Below are 22,338 nucleotides of genomic sequence, written 5' to 3' on the forward strand. Positions count from 1 at the left end.
GTCTGAAATTGTAGCTCTCTATCTCCTTCCTTGTCACAGATATGGGCTTTTCAAGTTTTCTCCAGTTTCAAAAATCGATGACCCGCAGGTCAACATTTTTAGAAAATTTTCAATATTCCCCAATTTGCCCCAAATTTACACACATTGATGGCATTTCTGCCTGGATGCTGCGTCTGAAATTTTTGCTCTTTATCTCCTTCCTTGTCACAGATATGGGCTTTTCAAGTTTTCTCCAGTTTCAAAAATTGATGACCCGGGTCAACATTTTTAGAAAATTTTCAATATTCCCCAATTTGCCCCAAATTTACACACATTGATGGCATTTCTGTCTGGATGCTGCGTCTGAAATTTTAGCTCTCTATCTCCTTCCTTGTCACAGATATGGGCTTTTAAAGTTTTCTCCAGTTTCAACAATTGATGACCCGGGTCAACATTTTTAGAAAATTTTCAATATTCCCCAATTTGCCCCAAATTTACACACATTGATGGCATTTCTGTCTGGATGCTGCGTCTGAAATTTTAGCTCTCTATCTCCTTCCTTGTCACAGATATGGGCTTTTAAAGTTTTCTCCAGTTTCAAAAATCGATTACCCGGGGGTCAACTTTTTTCCAAAATTTTCAATATTCCCCAATTTGTCCCAAATTTACACAAATTGATGGCATTTCTGCCTGGATGCTGCGTCTGAAATTTTAGCTCTCTATCTCCTTCCTTGTCACAGATATGGGCTTTTCAAGTTTTCTCCAGTTTCAAAAATTGATGACCCTGGTCAACATTTTTAGAAAATTTTCAATATTCCCCAATTTGCCCCAAATTTACACACATTGATGGCATTTCTGTCTGGATGCTGCGTCTGAAATTTTAGCTCTCTATCTCCTTCCTTGTCACAGATATGGGCTTTTAAAGTTTTCTCCAGTTTCAAAAATCGATTACCCGGGGGTCAACTTTTTTCCAAAATTTTCAATATTCCCCAATTTGCCCCAAATTTACACACATTGATGGCATTTCTGTCTGGATGCTGCGTCTGAAATTGTAGCTCTCTATCTCCTTCCTTGTCACAGATATGGGCTTTTCAAGTTTTCTCTAGTTTCAAGAATCGATGACACGAGGGTCAACATTTTTAGAAAATTTTCAATATTCCCCAATTCGTCCCAAATTTACACAAATTGATGGCATTTCTGCCTGGATGCTGCGTCTGAAATTGTAGCTGTCTATCTCCTTCCTTGTCACAGATATGGGCTTTTAAAGTTTTCTCCAGTTTCAAAAATTGATGACCCGGGTCAACATTTTTAGAAAATTTTCAATATTCCCCAATTTGCCCCAAATTTACACACATTGATGGCATTTCTGTCTGGATGCTGCGTCTGAAATTTTAGCTCTCTATCTCCTTCCTTGTCACAGATATGGGCTTTTCAAGTTTTCTCCAGTTTCAAAAATTGATGACGCTGGTCAACATTTTTAGAAAATTTTCAATATTCCCCAATTTGCCCCAAATTTACACACATTGATGGCATTTCTGTCTGGATGCTGCGTCTGAAATTTTAGCTCTCTATCTCCTTCCTTGTCACAGATATGGGCTTTTCAAGTTTTCTCTAGTTTCAAGAATCGATGACCCGCGGGTCAACATTTTTAGAAAATTTTCAATATTCCCCAATTTGTCCCAAATTTACACAAATTGATGGCATTTCTGCCTGGATGCTGCGTCTGAAATTGTAGCTCTCTATCTCCTTCCTTGTCACAGATATGGGCTTTTAAAGTTTTCTCCAGTTTCAAAAATTGATGACCCTGGTCAACATTTTTAGAAAATTTTCAATATTCCCCAATTTGCCCCAAATTTACACACATTGATGGCATTTCTGTCTGGATGCTGCGTCTGAAATTTTAGCTCTCTATCTCCTTCCTTGTCACAGATATGGGCTTTTAAAGTTTTCTCCAGTTTCAAAAATTGATGACCCGGGTCAACATTTTTAGAAAATTTTCAATATTCCCCAATTTGCCCCAAATTTACACACATTGATGGCATTTCTGTCTGGATGCTGCGTCTGAAATTTTAGCTCTCTATCTCCTTCCTTGTCACAGATATGGGCTTTTCAAGTTTTCTCCAGTTTCAAAAATTGATGACCCGGGTCAACATTTTTAGAAAATTTTCAATATTCCCCAATTTGCCCCAAATTTACACACATTGATGGCATTTCTGTCTGGATGCTGCGTCTGAAATTTTAGCTCTCTATCTCCTTCCTTGTCACAGATATGGGCTTTTAAAGTTTTCTCCAGTTTCAAAAATTGATGACCCGGGTCAACATTTTTAGAAAATTTTCAATATTCCCCAATTTGCCCCAAATTTACACACATTGATGGCATTTCTGTCTGGATGCTGCGTCTGAAATTTTAGCTCTCTATCTCCTTCCTTGTCACAGATATGGGCTTTTAAAGTTTTCTCCAGTTTCAAAAATCGATTACCCGGGGGTCAACTTTTTTCCAAAATTTTCAATATTCCCCAATTTGCCCCAAATTTACACACATTGATGGCATTTCTGCCTGGATGCTGCGTCTGAAATTGTAGCTCTCTATCTCCTTCCTTGTCACAGACATGGGCTTTTCAAGTTTTCTCTAGTTTCAAGAATCGATGACCCGCGGGTCAACATTTTTAGAAAATTTTCAATATTCCCCAATTTGTCCCAAATTTACACAAATTGATGGCATTTCTGCCTGGATGCTGCGTCTGAAATTGTAGCTGTCTATCTCCTTCCTTGTCACAGATATGGGCTTTTAAAGTTTTCTCCAGTTTCAAAAATTGATGACCCTGGTCAACATTTTTAGAAAATTTTCAATATTCCCCAATTTGCCCCAAATTTACACACATTGATGGCATTTCTGCCTGGATGCTGCGTCTGAAATTGTAGCTCTCTATCTCCTTCCTTGTCACAGATATTGGCTTTTAAAGTTTTCTCCAGTTTCAAAAATTGATGACCCGGGTCAACATTTTTAGAAAATTTTCAATATTCCCCAATTTGCCCCAAATTTACACACATTGATGGCATTTCTGCCTGGATGCTGCGTCTGAAATTGTAGCTCTCTATCTCCTTCCTTGTCACAGATATGGGCTTTTCAAGTTTTCTCCAGTTTCAAAAATTGATGACGCTGGTCAACATTTTTAGAAAATTTTCAATATTCCCCAATTTGCCCCAAATTTACACACATTGATGGCATTTCTGTCTGGATGCTGCGTCTGAAATTTTAGCTCTCTATCTCCTTCCTTGTCACAGATATGGGCTTTTCAAGTTTTCTCTAGTTTCAAGAATCGATGACCCGCGGGTCAACATTTTTAGAAAATTTTCAATATTCCCCAATTTGCCCCAAATTTACACAAATTGATGGCATTTCTGTCTGGATGCTGCGTCTGAAATTGTAGCTCTCTATCTCCTTCCTTGTCACAGATATGGGCTTTTCAAGTTTTCTCCAGTTTCAAAAATTGATGACCCTGGTCAACATTTTTAGAAAATTTTCAATATTCCCCAATTTGCCCCAAATTTACACACATTGATGGCATTTCTGCCTGGATGCTGCGTCTGAAATTGTAGCTCTCTATCTCCTTCCTTGTCACAGATATTGGCTTTTAAAGTTTTCTCCAGTTTCAAAAATTGATGACCCTGGTCAACATTTTTAGAAAATTTTCAATATTCCCTAATTTGTCCCGAATTTACACACATTGATGGCATTTCTGCCTGGATGCTGCGTCTGAAATTGTAGCTCTCTATCTCCTTCGTTGTCACAGATATGGGCTTTTCCAGTTTTCTCTAGTTTCAAGAATCGATGACCCGCGGGTCAACATTTTTAGAAAATTTTCAATTTTCCCCAATTTGCCCCAAATTTACACAAATTGATGGCATTTCTGCCTGGATGCTGCGTCTGAAATTTTAGCTCTCTATCTCCTTCCTTGTCACAGATATGGGCTTTTCAAGTTTTCTCCAGTTTCAAAAATAGATGACCCGCAGGTCAACATTTTTAGAAAATTTTCAATATTCCCCAATTTGCCCCAAATTTACACACATTGATGGCATTTCTGCCTGGATGCTGCGTCTGAAATTGTAGCTCTCTATCTCCTTCCTTGTCACAGATATGGGCTTTTCAAGTTTTCTCCAGTTTTGAAAAATTGATGACCCTGGTCAACATTTTTAGAAAATTTTCAATATTCCCCAATTTGCCCCAAATTTACACACATTGATGGCATTTCTGTCTGGATGCTGCGTCTGAAATTTTAGCTCTCTATCTCCTTCCTTGTCACAGATATGGGCTTTTAAAGTTTTCTCCAGTTTCAAAAATCGATTACCCGGGGGTCAACTTTTTTCCAAAATTTTCAATATTCCCCAATTTGTCCCAAATTTACACTCATTGATGGCATTTCTGCCTGGATGCTGCGTCTGAAATTGTTGCTCTCTATCTCCTTCCTTGTCACAGATATGGGCTTTTCAAGTTTTCTCCAGTTTCAAAAATTGATGACCCTGGTCAACATTTTTAGAAAATTTTCAATATTCCCCAATTTGCCCCAAATTTACACACATTGATGGCATTTCTGCCTGGATGCTGCGTCTGAAATTGTTGCTCTCTATCTCCTTCCTTGTCACAGATATGGGCTTTTCAAGTTTTCTCCAGTTTCAAAAATTGATGACCCTGGTCAACATTTTTTGAAAATTTTCAATATTCCCCAATTTGCCCCAAATTTACACACATTGATGGCATTTCTGTCTGGATGCTGCGTCTGAAATTTTAGCTCTCTATCTCCTTCCTTGTCACAGATATGGGCTTTTCAAGTTTTCTCTAGTTTCAAGAATCGATGACCCGCGGGTCAACATTTTTAGAAAATTTTCAATATTCCCCAATTTGTCCCAAATTTACACAAATTGATGGCATTTCTGCCTGGATGCTGCGTCTGAAATTGTAGCTCTCTATCTCCTTCCTTGTCACAGATATGGGCTTTTAAAGTTTTCTCCAGTTTCAAAAATTGATGACCCTGGTCAACATTTTCAGAAAATTTTCAATATTCCCCAATTTGCCCCAAATTTACACACATTGATGGCATTTCTGCCTGGATGCTGCGTCTGAAATTTTAGCTCTCTATCTCCTTCCTTGTCACAGATATGGGCTTTTCAAGTTTTCTCCAGTTTCAAAAATCGATGACCCGCGGGTCAACATTTTTAGAAAATTTTCAATATTCCCCAATTTGCCCCAAATTTACACACATTGATGGCATTTCTGCCTGGATGCTGCGTCTGAAATTGTAGCTCTCTATCTCCTTCCTTGTCACAGATATGGGCTTTTCAAGTTTTCTCCAGTTTCAAAAATTGATGACCCTGGTCAACATTTTTAGAAAATTTTCAATATTCCCCAATTTGCCCCAAATTTACACACATTGATGGCATTTCTGTCTGGATGCTGCGTCTGAAATTTTAGCTCTCTATCTCCTTCCTTGTCACAGATATGGGCTTTTAAAGTTTTCTCCAGTTTCAAAAATCCATGACCCGCGGGTCAACATTTTTAGAAAATTTTCAATATTCCCCAATTTGCCCCAAATTTACACACATTGATGGCATTTCTGCCTGGATGCTGCGTCTGAAACTGTAGCTCTCTATCTCCTTCCTTGTCACAGATATGGGCTTTTCAAGTTTTCTCCAGTTTTGAAAAATTGATGACCCTGGTCAACATTTTTAGAAAATTTTCAATATTCCCCAATTTGCCCCAAATTTGCACACATTGATGGCATTTCTGCCTGGATGCTGCGTCTGAAATTTTAGCTCTCTATCTCCTTCCTTGTCACAGATATGGGCTTTTAAAGTTTTCTCCAGTTTCAAAAATCGATGACCCGGGTGTCAACTTTTTTCCAAAATTTTCAATATTCCCCAATTTGCCCCAAATTTACACACATTGATGGCATTTCTGCCTGGATGCTTCGTCTGAAATTTTAGCTCTCTATCTCCTTCCTTGTCACAGATATGGGCTTTTAAAGTTTTCTCCAGTTTCAAAAATCGATGACCCGGGTGTCAACTTTTTTCCCAAATTTTCAATATTCCCCAATTTGCCCCAAATTTACACACATTGATGGCATTTCTGCCTGGATGCTGTGTCTGAAATTTTTGCTCTCTATCTCCTTCCTTGTCACAGATATGGGCTTTTCAAGTTTTCTCCAGTTTCAAAAATTGATGACCCTGGTCAACATTTTTAGAAAATTTTCAATATTCCCCAATTTGCCCCAAATTTACACACATTGATGGCATTTCTGTCTGGATGCTGCGTCTGAAATTTTAGCTCTCTATCTCCTTCCTTGTCACAGATATGGGCTTTTAAAGTTTTCTCCAGTTTCAAAAATCGATTACCCGGGGGTCAACTTTTTTCCAAAATTTTCAATATTCCCCAATTTGCCCCAAATTTACACACATTGATGGCATTTCTGTCTGGATGCTGCGTCTGAAATTGTAGCTCTCTATCTCCTTCCTTGTCACAGATATGGGCTTTTCAAGTTTTCTCTAGTTTCAAGAATCGATGACACGAGGGTCAACATTTTTAGAAAATTTTCAATATTCCCCAATTCGTCCCAAATTTACACAAATTGATGGCATTTCTGCCTGGATGCTGCGTCTGAAATTGTAGCTGTCTATCTCCTTCCTTGTCACAGATATGGGCTTTTAAAGTTTTCTCCAGTTTCAAAAATTGATGACCCGGGTCAACATTTTTAGAAAATTTTCAATATTCCCCAATTTGCCCCAAATTTACACACATTGATGGCATTTCTGTCTGGATGCTGCGTCTGAAATTTTAGCTCTCTATCTCCTTCCTTGTCACAGATATGGGCTTTTCAAGTTTTCTCCAGTTTCAAAAATTGATGACGCTGGTCAACATTTTTAGAAAATTTTCAATATTCCCCAATTTGCCCCAAATTTACACACATTGATGGCATTTCTGTCTGGATGCTGCGTCTGAAATTTTAGCTCTCTATCTCCTTCCTTGTCACAGATATGGGCTTTTCAAGTTTTCTCTAGTTTCAAGAATCGATGACCCGCGGGTCAACATTTTTAGAAAATTTTCAATATTCCCCAATTTGTCCCAAATTTACACAAATTGATGGCATTTCTGCCTGGATGCTGCGTCTGAAATTGTAGCTCTCTATCTCCTTCCTTGTCACAGATATGGGCTTTTAAAGTTTTCTCCAGTTTCAAAAATTGATGACCCTGGTCAACATTTTTAGAAAATTTTCAATATTCCCCAATTTGCCCCAAATTTACACACATTGATGGCATTTCTGTCTGGATGCTGCGTCTGAAATTTTAGCTCTCTATCTCCTTCCTTGTCACAGATATGGGCTTTTAAAGTTTTCTCCAGTTTCAAAAATTGATGACCCGGGTCAACATTTTTAGAAAATTTTCAATATTCCCCAATTTGCCCCAAATTTACACACATTGATGGCATTTCTGTCTGGATGCTGCGTCTGAAATTTTAGCTCTCTATCTCCTTCCTTGTCACAGATATGGGCTTTTCAAGTTTTCTCCAGTTTCAAAAATTGATGACCCGGGTCAACATTTTTAGAAAATTTTCAATATTCCCCAATTTGCCCCAAATTTACACACATTGATGGCATTTCTGTCTGGATGCTGCGTCTGAAATTTTAGCTCTCTATCTCCTTCCTTGTCACAGATATGGGCTTTTAAAGTTTTCTCCAGTTTCAAAAATTGATGACCCGGGTCAACATTTTTAGAAAATTTTCAATATTCCCCAATTTGCCCCAAATTTACACACATTGATGGCATTTCTGTCTGGATGCTGCGTCTGAAATTTTAGCTCTCTATCTCCTTCCTTGTCACAGATATGGGCTTTTAAAGTTTTCTCCAGTTTCAAAAATCGATGACCCGGGGGTCAACTTTTTTCCAAAATTTTCAATATTCCCCAATTTGCCCCAAATTTACACACATTGATGGCATTTCTGCCTGGATGCTGCGTCTGAAATTGTAGCTCTCTATCTCCTTCCTTGTCACAGACATGGGCTTTTCAAGTTTTCTCTAGTTTCAAGAATCGATGACCCGCGGGTCAACAATTTTAGAAAATTTTCAATATTCCCCAATTTGTCCCAAATTTACACAAATTGATGGCATTTCTGCCTGGATGCTGCGTCTGAAATTGTAGCTGTCTATCTCCTTCCTTGTCACAGATATGGGCTTTTAAAGTTTTCTCCAGTTTCAAAAATTGATGACCCTGGTCAACATTTTTAGAAAATTTTCAATATTCCCCAATTTGCCCCAAATTTACACACATTGATGGCATTTCTGCCTGGATGCTGCGTCTGAAATTGTAGCTCTCTATCTCCTTCCTTGTCACAGATATTGGCTTTTAAAGTTTTCTCCAGTTTCAAAAATTGATGACCCGGGTCAACATTTTTAGAAAATTTTCAATATTCCCCAATTTGCCCCAAATTTACACACATTGATGGCATTTCTGCCTGGATGCTGCGTCTGAAATTGTAGCTCTCTATCTCCTTCCTTGTCACAGATATGGGCTTTTCAAGTTTTCTCCAGTTTCAAAAATTGATGACGCTGGTCAACATTTTTAGAAAATTTTCAATATTCCCCAATTTGCCCCAAATTTACACACATTGATGGCATTTCTGTCTGGATGCTGCGTCTGAAATTTTAGCTCTCTATCTCCTTCCTTGTCACAGATATGGGCTTTTCAAGTTTTCTCTAGTTTCAAGAATCGATGACCCGCGGGTCAACATTTTTAGAAAATTTTCAATATTCCCCAATTTGCCCCAAATTTACACAAATTGATGGCATTTCTGTCTGGATGCTGCGTCTGAAATTGTAGCTCTCTATCTCCTTCCTTGTCACAGATATGGGCTTTTCAAGTTTTCTCCAGTTTCAAAAATTGATGACCCTGGTCAACATTTTTAGAAAATTTTCAATATTCCCCAATTTGCCCCAAATTTACACACATTGATGGCATTTCTGCCTGGATGCTGCGTCTGAAATTGTAGCTCTCTATCTCCTTCCTTGTCACAGATATTGGCTTTTAAAGTTTTCTCCAGTTTCAAAAATTGATGACCCTGGTCAACATTTTTAGAAAATTTTCAATATTCCCTAATTTGTCCCGAATTTACACACATTGATGGCATTTCTGCCTGGATGCTGCGTCTGAAATTGTAGCTCTCTATCTCCTTCGTTGTCACAGATATGGGCTTTTCCAGTTTTCTCTAGTTTCAAGAATCGATGACCCGCGGGTCAACATTTTTAGAAAATTTTCAATTTTCCCCAATTTGCCCCAAATTTACACAAATTGATGGCATTTCTGCCTGGATGCTGCGTCTGAAATTTTAGCTCTCTATCTCCTTCCTTGTCACAGATATGGGCTTTTCAAGTTTTCTCCAGTTTCAAAAATAGATGACCCGCAGGTCAACATTTTTAGAAAATTTTCAATATTCCCCAATTTGCCCCAAATTTACACACATTGATGGCATTTCTGCCTGGATGCTGCGTCTGAAATTGTAGCTCTCTATCTCCTTCCTTGTCACAGATATGGGCTTTTCAAGTTTTCTCCAGTTTTGAAAAATTGATGACCCTGGTCAACATTTTTAGAAAATTTTCAATATTCCCCAATTTGCCCCAAATTTACACACATTGATGGCATTTCTGTCTGGATGCTGCGTCTGAAATTTTAGCTCTCTATCTCCTTCCTTGTCACAGATATGGGCTTTTAAAGTTTTCTCCAGTTTCAAAAATCGATTACCCGGGGGTCAACTTTTTTCCAAAATTTTCAATATTCCCCAATTTGTCCCAAATTTACACTCATTGATGGCATTTCTGCCTGGATGCTGCGTCTGAAATTGTTGCTCTCTATCTCCTTCCTTGTCACAGATATGGGCTTTTCAAGTTTTCTCCAGTTTCAAAAATTGATGACCCTGGTCAACATTTTTAGAAAATTTTCAATATTCCCCAATTTGCCCCAAATTTACACACATTGATGGCATTTCTGCCTGGATGCTGCGTCTGAAATTGTTGCTCTCTATCTCCTTCCTTGTCACAGATATGGGCTTTTCAAGTTTTCTCCAGTTTCAAAAATTGATGACCCTGGTCAACATTTTTTGAAAATTTTCAATATTCCCCAATTTGCCCCAAATTTACACACATTGATGGCATTTCTGTCTGGATGCTGCGTCTGAAATTTTAGCTCTCTATCTCCTTCCTTGTCACAGATATGGGCTTTTCAAGTTTTCTCTAGTTTCAAGAATCGATGACCCGCGGGTCAACATTTTTAGAAAATTTTCAATATTCCCCAATTTGTCCCAAATTTACACAAATTGATGGCATTTCTGCCTGGATGCTGCGTCTGAAATTGTAGCTCTCTATCTCCTTCCTTGTCACAGATATGGGCTTTTAAAGTTTTCTCCAGTTTCAAAAATTGATGACCCTGGTCAACATTTTCAGAAAATTTTCAATATTCCCCAATTTGCCCCAAATTTACACACATTGATGGCATTTCTGCCTGGATGCTGCGTCTGAAATTTTAGCTCTCTATCTCCTTCCTTGTCACAGATATGGGCTTTTCAAGTTTTCTCCAGTTTCAAAAATCGATGACCCGCGGGTCAACATTTTTAGAAAATTTTCAATATTCCCCAATTTGCCCCAAATTTACACACATTGATGGCATTTCTGCCTGGATGCTGCGTCTGAAATTGTAGCTCTCTATCTCCTTCCTTGTCACAGATATGGGCTTTTCAAGTTTTCTCCAGTTTCAAAAATTGATGACCCTGGTCAACATTTTTAGAAAATTTTCAATATTCCCCAATTTGCCCCAAATTTACACACATTGATGGCATTTCTGTCTGGATGCTGCGTCTGAAATTTTAGCTCTCTATCTCCTTCCTTGTCACAGATATGGGCTTTTAAAGTTTTCTCCAGTTTCAAAAATCCATGACCCGCGGGTCAACATTTTTAGAAAATTTTCAATATTCCCCAATTTGCCCCAAATTTACACACATTGATGGCATTTCTGCCTGGATGCTGCGTCTGAAACTGTAGCTCTCTATCTCCTTCCTTGTCACAGATATGGGCTTTTCAAGTTTTCTCCAGTTTTGAAAAATTGATGACCCTGGTCAACATTTTTAGAAAATTTTCAATATTCCCCAATTTGCCCCAAATTTGCACACATTGATGGCATTTCTGCCTGGATGCTGCGTCTGAAATTTTAGCTCTCTATCTCCTTCCTTGTCACAGATATGGGCTTTTAAAGTTTTCTCCAGTTTCAAAAATCGATGACCCGGGTGTCAACTTTTTTCCAAAATTTTCAATATTCCCCAATTTGCCCCAAATTTACACACATTGATGGCATTTCTGCCTGGATGCTTCGTCTGAAATTTTAGCTCTCTATCTCCTTCCTTGTCACAGATATGGGCTTTTAAAGTTTTCTCCAGTTTCAAAAATCGATGACCCGGGTGTCAACTTTTTTCCCAAATTTTCAATATTCCCCAATTTGCCCCAAATTTACACACATTGATGGCATTTCTGCCTGGATGCTGTGTCTGAAATTTTTGCTCTCTATCTCCTTCCTTGTCACAGATATGGGCTTTTCAAGTTTTCTCCAGTTTCAAAAATTGATGACCCGGGTCAACATTTTTAGAAAATTTTCAATATTCCCCAATTTGCCCCAAATTTACACACATTGATGGCATTTCTGTCTGGATGCTGCGTCTGAAATTTTAGCTCTCTATCTCCTTCCTTGTCACAGATATGGGCTTTTAAAGTTTTCTCCAGTTTCAAAAATCGATTACCCGGGGGTCAACTTTTTTCCAAAATTTTCAATATTCCCCAATTTGTCCCAAATTTACAATCATTGATGGCATTTCTGCCTGGATGCTGCGTCTGAAATTGTTGCTCTCTATCTCCTTCCTTGTCACAGATATGGGCTTTTCAAGTTTTCTCCAGTTTCAAAAATTGATGACCCTGGTCAACATTTTTAGAAAATTTTCAATATTCCCCAATTTGCCCCAAATTTACACACATTGATGGCATTTCTGCCTGGATGCTGTGTCTGAAATTTTTGCTCTCTATCTCCTTCCTTGTCACAGACATGGGCTTTTCAAGTTTTCTCCAGTTTCAAAAATTGATGACCCGGGTCAACATTTTTAGAAAATTTTCAATATTCCCCAATTTGCCCCAAATTTACACACATTGATGGCATTTCTGTCTGGATGCTGCGTCTGAAATTTTAGCTCTCTATCTCCTTCCTTGTCACAGATATGGGCTTTTCAAGTTTTCTCTAGTTTCAAGAATCGATGACCCGCGGGTCAACATTTTTAGAAAATTTTCAATATTCCCCAATTTGCCCCAAATTTACACAAATTGATGGCATTTCTGCCTGGATGCTGCGTCTGAAATTGTAGCTCTCTATCTCCTTCCTTGTCACAGATATGGGCTTTTAAAGTTTTCTCCAGATTCAAAAATTGATGACCCTGGTCAACATTTTTAGAAAATTTTCAATATTCCCCAATTTGCCCCAAATTTACACACATTGATGGCATTTCTGCCTGGATGCTGCGTCTGAAATTTTAGCTCTCTATCTCCTTCCTTGTCACAGATATGGGCTTTTCAAGTTTTCTCCAGTTTCAAAAATCGATGACCCGCGGGTCAACATTTTTAGAAAATTTTCAATATTCCCCAATTTGCCCCAAATTTACACACATTGATGGCATTTCTGCCTGGATGCTGCGTCTGAAATTGTAGCTCTCTATCTCCTTCCTTGTCACAGATATGGGCTTTTCAAGTTTTCTCCAGTTTCAAAAATTGATGACCCTGGTCAACATTTTTAGAAAATTTTCAATATTCCCCAATTTGCCCCAAATTTACACACATTGATGGCATTTCTGCCTGGATGCTTCGTCTGAAATTTTAGCTCTCTATCTCCTTCCTTGTCACAGATATGGGCTTTTAAAGTTTTCTCCAGTTTCAAAAATCCATGACCCGGGTGTCAACTTTTTTCCAAAATTTTCAATATTCCCCAATTTGCCCCAAATTTACACACATTGATGGCATTTCTGCCTGGATGCTGCGTCTGAAATTGTAGCTCTCTATCTCCTTCCTTGTCACAGATATGGGCTTTTCAAGTTTTCTCCAGTTTCAAAAATTGATGACCCGCGGGTCAACATTTTTAGAAAATTTTCAATATTCCCCAATTTGTCCCAAATTTACACACATTGATGGCATTTCTGTCTGGATGCTGCGTCTGAAATTGTAGCTGTCTATCTCCTTCCTTGTCACAGATATGGGCTTTTAAAGTTTTCTCCAGTTTCAAAAATTGATGACCCTGGTCAACATTTTTAGAAAATTTTCAATATTCCCCAATTTGCCCCAAATTTACACACATTGATGGCATTTCTGCCTGGATGCTGCGTCTGAAATTGTAGCTCTCTATCTCCTTCCTTGTCACAGATATTGGCTTTTCAAGTTTTCTCCAGTTTCAAAAATTGATGACCCAGGTCAACATTTTTAGAAAATTTTCAATATTCCCCAATTTGCCCCAAATTTACACACATTGATGGCATTTCTGTCTGGATGCTGCGTCTGAAATTTTTGCTCTCTATCTCTTTCCTTGTCACAGATATGGGCTTTTCAAGTTTTCTCCAGTTTCAAAAATTGATGACCCTGGTCAACATTTTTAGAAAATTTTCAATATTCCCCAATTTGCCCCAAATTTACACACATTGATGGCATTTCTGCCTGGATGCTGCGTCTGAAATTTTAGCTCTCTATCTCCTTCCTTGTCACAGATATGGGCTTTTCAAGTTTTCTCCAGTTTCAAAAATCGATGACCCGCGGGTCAACATTTTTCGAAAATTTTCAATATTCCCCAATTTGCCCCAAATTTACACACATTGATGGCATTTCTGCCTGGATGCTGCGTCTGAAATTGTAGCTCTCTATCTCCTTCCTTGTCACAGATATGGGCTTTTCAAGTTTTCTCCAGTTTCAAAAATTGACGACCCTGGTCAACATTTTTAGAAAATTTTCAATATTCCCCAATTTGCCCCAAATTTACACACATTGATGGCATTTCTGCCTGGATGCTGCGTCTGAAATTTTTGCTCTTTATCTCCTTCCTTGTCACAGATATGGGCTTTTCAAGTTTTCTCCAGTTTCAAAAATTGATGACCCGGGTCAACATTTTTAGAAAATTTTCAATATTCCCCAATTTGCCCCAAATTTACACACATTGATGGCATTTCTGTCTGGATGCTGCGTCTGAAATTTTAGCTCTCTATCTCCTTCCTTGTCACAGATATGGGCTTTTAAAGTTTTCTCCAGTTTCAAAAATTGATGACCCGGGTCAACATTTTTAGAAAATTTTCAATATTCCCCAATTTGCCCCAAATTTACACACATTGATGGCATTTCTGTCTGGATGCTGCGTCTGAAATTTTTGCTGTCTATCTCCTTCCTTGTCACAGATATGGGCTTTTCAAGTTTTCTCTAGTTTCAAGAATCGATGACCCGCGGGTCAACATTTTTAGAAAATTTTCAATATTCCCCAATTTGCCCCAAATTTACACAAATTGATGGCATTTCTGTCTGGATGCTGCGTCTGAAATTGTAGCTCTCTATCTCCTTCCTTGTCACAGATATGGGCTTTTCAAGTTTTCTCCAGTTTCAAAAATTGATGACCCGGGTCAACATTTTTAGAAAATTTTCAATATTCCCCAATTTGTTCCGAATTTACACACATTGATGGCATTTCTGCCTGGATGCTGCGTCTGAAATTGTAGCTCTCTATCTCCTTCCTTGTCACAGATATGGGCTTTTAAAGTTTTCTCCAGTTTCAAAAATCGATGACCCGGGGGTCAACTTTTTTCCAAAATTTTCAATATTCCCCAATTTGCCCCAAATTTACACACATTGATGGCATTTCTGCCTGGATGCTGCGTCTGAAATTGTAGCTCTCTATCTCCTTCCTTGTCACAGATATGGGCTTTTCAAGTTTTCTCCAGTTTCAAAAATTGATGACCCTGATCAACATTTTTAGAACATTTTCAATATTCCCCAATTTGCCCCAAATTTAAACACATTGATGGCATTTCTGCCTGGATGCTGCGTCTGAAATTGTAGCTATCTATCTCCTTCCTTGTCACAGATATTGGCTTTTCAAGTTTTCTCCAGTTTCAAAAATTGATGACCCGGGTCAACATTTTTAGAAAATTTTCAATATTCCCCAATTTGTCCCGAATTTACACACATTGATGGCATTTCTGCCTGGATGCTGCGTCTGAAATTGTAGCTCTCTATCTCCTTCCTTGTCACAGATATGGGCTTTTAAAGTTTTCTCCAGTTTCAAAAATCGATGACCCGGGTGTCAACTTTTTTCCAAAATTTTCAATATTCCCCAATTTGTCCCAAATTTACACTCATTGATGGCATTTCTGCCTGGATGCTGCGTCTGAAATTTTAGCTCTCTATCTCCTTCCTTGTCACAGATATGGGCTTTTCAAGTTTTCTCCAGTTTCAAAAATTGATGACCCGGGTCAACATTTTTAGAAAATTTTCAATATTCCCCAATTTGCCCCAAATTTACACACATTGATGGCATTTCTGCCTGGATGCTGCGTCTGAAATTTTAGCTCTCTATCTCCTTCCTTGTCAGAGATATGGGCTTGTAAAGTTTTCTCCAGTTTCAAAAATCGATTACCCGGGGGTCAACTTTTTTCCAAAATTTTCAATATTCCCCAATTTGTCCCAAATTTACACTCATTGATGGCATTTCTGCCTGGATGCTGCGTCTGAAATTTTTGCTGTCTATCTCCTTCCTTGTCACAGATATGGGCTTTTCAAGTTTTCTCTAGTTTCAAGAATCGATGACCCGCGGGTCAACATTTTTAGAAAATTTTCAATATTCCCCAATTTGCCCCAAATTTACACAAATTGATGGCATTTCTGTCTGGATGCTGCGTCTGAAATTGTAGCTCTCTATCTCCTTACTTGTCACAGATATGGGCTTTTCAAGTTTTCTCCAGTTTCAAAAATCGATGACCCTGGTGTCAACTTTTTTCCAAAATTTTCAATATTCCCCAATTTGTCCCAAATTTACACTCATTGATGGCATTTCTGCCTGGATGCTGCGTCTGAAATTTTAGCTCTCTATCTCCTTCCTTGTCACAGATATGGGCTTTTAAAGTTTTCTCCAGTTTCAAAAATTGATGACCCGGGTCAACATTTTTAGAAAATTTTCAATATTCCCCAATTTGCCCCAAATTTACACACATTGATGGCATTTCTGCCTGGATGCTGCGTCTGAAATTTTAGCTCTCTATCTCCTTCCTTGTCAGAGATATGGGCTTGTAAAGTTTTCTCCAGTTTCAAAAATCGATTACCCGGGGGTCAACTTTTTTCCAAAATTTTCAATATTCCCCAATTTGTCCCAAATTTACACTCATTGATGGCATTTCTGCCTGGATGCTGCGTCTGAAATTTTTGCTGTCTATCTCCTTCCTTGTCACAGATATGGGCTTTTCAAGTTTTCTCTAGTTTCAAGAATCGATGACCCGCGGGTCAACATTTTTTGAAAATTTTCAATATTCCCCAATTTGCCCCAAATTTACACAAATTGATGGCATTTCTGTCTGGATGCTGCGTCTGAAATTGTAGCTCTCTATCTCCTTCCTTGTCACAGATATGGGCTTTTCAAGTTTTCTCCAGTTTCAAAAATTGATGACCCTGGTCAACATTTTTAGAAAATTTTCAATATTCCCCAATTTGCCCCAAATTTACACACATTGATGGCATTTCTGCGTGGATGCTGCGTCTGAAATTGTAGCTCTCTATCTCCTTACTTGTCACAGATATGGGCTTTTCAAGTTTTCTCCAGTTTCAAAAATCGATGACCCTGGTGTCAACTTTTTTCCAAAATTTTCAATATTCCCCAATTTGTCCCAAATTTACACTCATTGATGGCATTTCTGCCTGGATGCTGCGTCTGAAATTTTAGCTCTCTATCTCCTTCCTTGTCACAGATATGGGCTTTTAAAGTTTTCTCCAGTTTCAAAAATTGATGACCCGGGTCAACATTTTTAGAAAATTTTCAATATTCCCCAATTTGCCCCAAATTTACACACATTGATGGCATTTCTGCCTGGATGCTGCGTCTGAAATTTTAGCTCTCTATCTCCTTCCTTGTCAGAGATATGGGCTTGTAAAGTTTTCTCCAGTTTCAAAAATCGATTACCCGGGGGTCAACTTTTTTCCAAAATTTTCAATATTCCCCAATTTGTCCCAAATTTACACTCATTGATGGCATTTCTGCCTGGATGCTGCGTCTGAAATTTTTGCTGTCTATCTCCTTCCTTGTCACAGATATGGGCTTTTCAAGTTTTCTCTAGTTTCAAGAATCGATGACCCGCGGGTCAACATTTTTAGAAAATTTTCAATATTCCCCAATTTGCCCCAAATTTACACAAATTGATGGCATTTCTGTCTGGATGCTGCGTCTGAAATTGTAGCTCTCTATCTCCTTCCTTGTCACAGATATGGGCTTTTCAAGTTTTCTCCAGTTTCAAAAATTGATGACCCTGGTCAACATTTTTAGAAAATTTTCAATATTCCCCAATTTGCCCCAAATTTACACACATTGATGGCATTTCTGCCTGGATGCTGCGTCTGAAATTTTAGCTCTCTATCTCCTTCCTTGTCAGAGATATGGGCTTGTAAAGTTTTCTCCAGTTTCAAAAATCGATTACCCGGGGGTCAACTTTTTTCCAAAATTTTCTATATTCCCCAATTTGTCCCAAATTTACACTCATTGATGGCATTTCTGCCTGGATGCTGCGTCTGAAATTGTAGCTCTCTATCTCCTTCCTTGTCACAGATATGGGCTTTTTTAAGTTTTCTCCAGTTTCAAAAATTGATGACCCTGGTCAACATTTTTAGAAAATTTTCAATATTCCCCAATTTGCCCCAAATTTACACACATTGATGGCATTTCTGCCTGGATGCTGCGTCTGAAATTTTTGCTCTCTATCTCCTTCCTTGTCACAGATATGGGCTTTTCAAGTTTTCTCCAGTTTCAAAAATTGATGACCCGGGTCAACATTTTTAGAAAATTTTCAATATTCCCCAATTTGCCCCAAATTTACACACATTGATGGCATTTCTGTCTGGATGCTGCGTCTGAAATTTTAGCTCTCTATCTCCTTCCTTGTCACAGATATGGGCTTTTAAAGTTTTCTCCAGTTTCAAGAATCGATTACCCGGGGGTCAACTTTTTTCCAAAATTTTCAATATTCCCCAATTTGTCCCAAATTTACACACATTGATGGCATTTCTGCCTGGATGCTGCGTCTGAAATTTTAGCTCTCTATCTCCTTCCTTATCACAGATATGGGCTTTTCAAGTTTTCTCCAGTTTCAAAAATTGATTACCCTGGTCAACATTTTTAGAAAATTTTCAATATTCCCCAATTTGCCCCAAATTTACACACATTGATGGCATTTCTGTCTGGATGCTGCGTCTGAAATTTTAGCTCTCTATCTCCTTCCTTGTCACAGATATGGGCTTTTCAAGTTTTCTCTAGTTTCAAGAATCGATGACCCGCGGGTCAACATTTTTCGAAAATTTTCAATATTCCCCAATTTGTCCCAAATTTACACAAATTGATGGCATTTCTGTCTGGATGCTGCATCTGATATTTTAGCTCTCTATCTCCTTCCTTGTCACAGATATGGGCTTTTAGATTTTTCTCCAGTTTCAAGAATCGATTACCCGGGGGTCAACTTTTTTCCAAAATTTTCAATATTCCCCAATTTGTCCCAAATTTACACTCATTGATGGCATTTCTGCCTGGATGCTGCGTCTGAAATTTTAGCTCTCTATCTCCTTCCTTATCACAGATATGGGCTTTTCAAGTTTTCTCCAGTTTCAAAAATTGATGACCCTGGTCAACATTTTTAGAAAATTTTCAATATTCCCCAATTTGCCCCAAATTTACACACATTGATGGCATTTCTGCCTGGATGCTGCGTCTGAAATTTTTGCTCTCTATCTCCTTCCTTGTCACAGATATGGGCTTTTCAAGTTTTCTCCAGTTTCAAAAATTGATGACCCGGGTCAACATTTTTAGAAAATTTTCAATATTCCCCAATTTGCCCCAAATTTACACACATTGATGGCATTTCTGTCTGGATGCTGCGTCTGAAATTTTAGCTCTCTATCTCCTTCCTTGTCACAGATATAGGCTTTTAAAGTTTTCTCCAGTTTCAAGAATCGATTACCCGGGGGTCAACTTTTTTCCAAAATTTTCAATATTCCCCAATTTGTCCCAAATTTACACTCATTGATGGCATTTCTGCCTGGATGCTGCGTCTGAAATTTTAGCTCTCTATCTCCTTCCTTATCACAGATATGGGCTTTTCAAGTTTTCTCCAGTTTCAAAAATTGATTACCCTGGTCAACATTTTTAGAAAATTTTCAATATTCCCCAATTTGCCCCAAATTTACACACATTGATGGCATTTCTGTCTGGATGCTGCGTCTGAAATTTTAGCTCTCTATCTCCTTCCTTGTCACAGATATGGGCTTTTCAAGTTTTCTCTAGTTTCAAGAATCGATGACCCGCGGGTCAACATTTTTCGAAAATTTTCAATATTCCCCAATTTGTCCCAAATTTACACAAATTGATGGCATTTCTGTCTGGATGCTGCATCTGATATTTTAGCTCTCTATCTCCTTCCTTGTCACAGATATGGGCTTTTAGATTTTTCTCCAGTTTCAAAAATCGATTAGCCGGGGGTCAACTTTTTTCCAAAATTTTCAATATTCCCCAATTTGCCCCAAATTTACGCACATTGATGGCATTTCTGCCTGGATGCTGCGTCTGAAATTGTAGCTCTCTATCTCCTTCCTTGTCACAGATATGGGCTTTTCAAGTTTTCTCTAGTTTCAAGAATCGATGACCCGCGGGTCAACATTTTTAGAAAATTTTCAATATTCCCCAATTTGTCCCAAATTTACACAAATTGATGGCATTTCTGCCTGGATGCTGCGTCTGAAATTGTAGCTGTCTATCTCCTTCCTTGTCACAGATATGGGCTTTTAAAGTTTTCTCCAGTTTCAAAAATTGATGACCCGGGTCAACATTTTTAGAAAATTTTCAATATTCCCCAATTTGCCCCAAATTTACACACATTGATGGCATTTCTGCCTGGATGCTGCGCACTTTCATCATCATCATCATCATCATCATCATCATCGTCACACAGTGGCTCGTGTACTTCACTTCTCATGTGCATTCAATCTTCTCATATTATGCCCATGTGCCATACTCATTTTCTGAATGTATGCTTTCATATAAGATAAGATAAGATACAACTTTATTCTCCCGAGGGACATTAGGTGTTGACAGAGGGAGTGAAACATGAGGGAGGAGGACCAGGTGAGGCCTGCTGCTCAGAGGGCCAAAATGCTTACGGCACCGGGTATTCCCAAGCGGTCTCCCATCTAAGTACTAACCTGGCCCGACGCTGATTAGCTTCCGAGATCAGAAGAGATTGGGCGTGTTCAGAGTGGTATGGCCGTAAACGAGGAGAGCAGCCACACAGAGGCTCTTTATAGGTGAGACAGACCCAGTTCAAGTCACCGTGTACACATGACTACACTCAAGTTCATGTATATCACAATTTACATGATGCCTTCATCAGAAGAACACTAACATTTCAGATAAGATAAGACACAACTTTATTCTCCCGAGGGAAATTGCGTGTTGACAGAGGGAGTGAAACATGAGGGAGGAGGACCAGGTGAGGCCTGCTGCTCAGAGGGCCAAAATGCTTACGGCAGTGGGTATTCCCAGGCGGTCTGCCATCCAAGTACAAACCTGGCCAGACGCTGATTAGCTTCCGAGATCAGACGAGATCGGGCGTGTTCAGAGTGGTATGGCCGTAAACGAGGAGAGCAGCCACACAGAGGCTCTTTATAGGTGAGACAGACCCAGTTCAAGTCACCGTGTACACATGACTACACTCAAGTTCATGTATATCACAATTTACATGATGCCTTCATCAGAAGAACACTAACATTTCAGATAAGATAAGACACAACTTTATTCTCATGAGGGAAATTGCGTGTTGACAGAGGGAGTGAAACATGAGGGAGGAGGACCAGGTGAGGCCTGCTGCTCAGAGGGCCAAAATGCTTACGGCACCGGGTATTCCCAGGCGGTCTCCCATCCAAGTACTAACCTGGCCCGACACTGATTAGCTTCCGAGATCAGACGAGATCGGGCGTGTTCAGAGTGGTATGGCCGTAAACGAGGAGAGCAGCCACACAGAGGCTCTTTATAGGTGAGACAGACCCAGTTCAAGTCACCGTGTACACATGACTACACTCAAGTTCATGTATATCACAATTTACATGATGCCTTCATCAGAAACACACATTTCTGGATAATGAAGTCTTATCTAATGAAACTGATAATCATCACATAGAACATACAGAGGGACCACTAACATCTCTGACGCTCACTTTCATCATCATCATCATCATCATCATCATCATCATCGTCACACAGTGGCTCGTGTTCTTCACTTCTCATGTGCATTCAATCATCTCATATTGTGCCCATGTGCAATACTCATTTTCTGAATGTATGCTTTCATGTAAGATGAGATAAGATACAACTTTATTCTCCCGAGGGACATTGGGTGTTGACAGAGGGAGTGAAACATGAGGGAGGAGGACCAGGTGAGGCCTGCTGCTCAGAGGGCCAAAATGCTTACGGCACCGGGTATTCCCAGGCGGTCTCCCATCCAAGTACTAACCTGGCCCGACGCTGATTAGCTTCCGAGATCAGACGAGATCGGGAGTGTTCAGAGTGGTATGGCCGTAAACGAGGAGAGCAGCCACACAGAGGCTCTTTATAGGTGAGACAGACCCAGTTCAAGTCACCGTGTACACATGACTACACTCAAGTTCATGTATATCACAATTTACATGATGCCTTCATCAGAAGAACACTAACATTTCTGATAAGATAAGATACAACTTTATTCTCCCGAGGGAAATTGCGTGTTCACAGAGGGAGTGAAACGAGGAGGACCAGGTGAGGCCTGCGGCTCAGAGGGCCAAAATGCTTACTGCACCGGGTATTCCCAGGCTGTCTCCCATCCAAGTACTAACCTGGCCCGACGCTGATTAGCTTCCGAGATCAGACGAGATCGGGCGTGTTCAGAGTGGTATGGCCGTAAACGAGGAGAGCAGCCACACAGAGGCTCTTTATAGGTGAGACAGACCCAGTTCAAGTCACCGTGTACACATGACTACACTCAA

General features: G+C 39.2%; 3 non-coding genes and 2 pseudogenes across 3 annotated transcripts; all 5 read right to left on the minus strand.

Moving 5' to 3' along the window:
- Positions 1 to 20,474: 20,474 nt before the first annotated feature.
- Positions 20,475 to 20,593, minus strand: LOC143007179 (5S ribosomal RNA). The gene has a single exon (XR_012964398.1). It is a non-coding gene; the product is annotated as a 5S ribosomal RNA (ribosomal RNA).
- Positions 20,594 to 20,838: 245 nt separating this feature from the next.
- Positions 20,839 to 20,957, minus strand: LOC143007249 (5S ribosomal RNA; annotated as a pseudogene).
- A 245-nt stretch (positions 20,958 to 21,202) lies between these two features.
- LOC143007265 (5S ribosomal RNA) lies at positions 21,203 to 21,321 on the minus strand. Its single transcript, XR_012964429.1, has one exon. It is a non-coding gene; the product is annotated as a 5S ribosomal RNA (ribosomal RNA).
- A 460-nt stretch (positions 21,322 to 21,781) lies between these two features.
- On the minus strand, positions 21,782 to 21,900 carry LOC143007258 (5S ribosomal RNA). Its single transcript, XR_012964423.1, has one exon. It is a non-coding gene; the product is annotated as a 5S ribosomal RNA (ribosomal RNA).
- A 239-nt stretch (positions 21,901 to 22,139) lies between these two features.
- LOC143007206 (5S ribosomal RNA) lies at positions 22,140 to 22,258 on the minus strand (annotated as a pseudogene).
- Between the last annotated feature and the right edge of the window lie 80 nt (positions 22,259 to 22,338).

The sequence above is a fragment of the Genypterus blacodes genome, unplaced genomic scaffold (assembly GCF_046128005.1).
Source record: "Genypterus blacodes isolate CSIRO-AG114 ecotype Tasmania unplaced genomic scaffold, CSIRO-AGI_Gbla_v1 ptg000083l_1, whole genome shotgun sequence".
NCBI classification, from domain to species: Eukaryota; Metazoa; Chordata; class Actinopteri; order Ophidiiformes; family Ophidiidae; genus Genypterus; species Genypterus blacodes.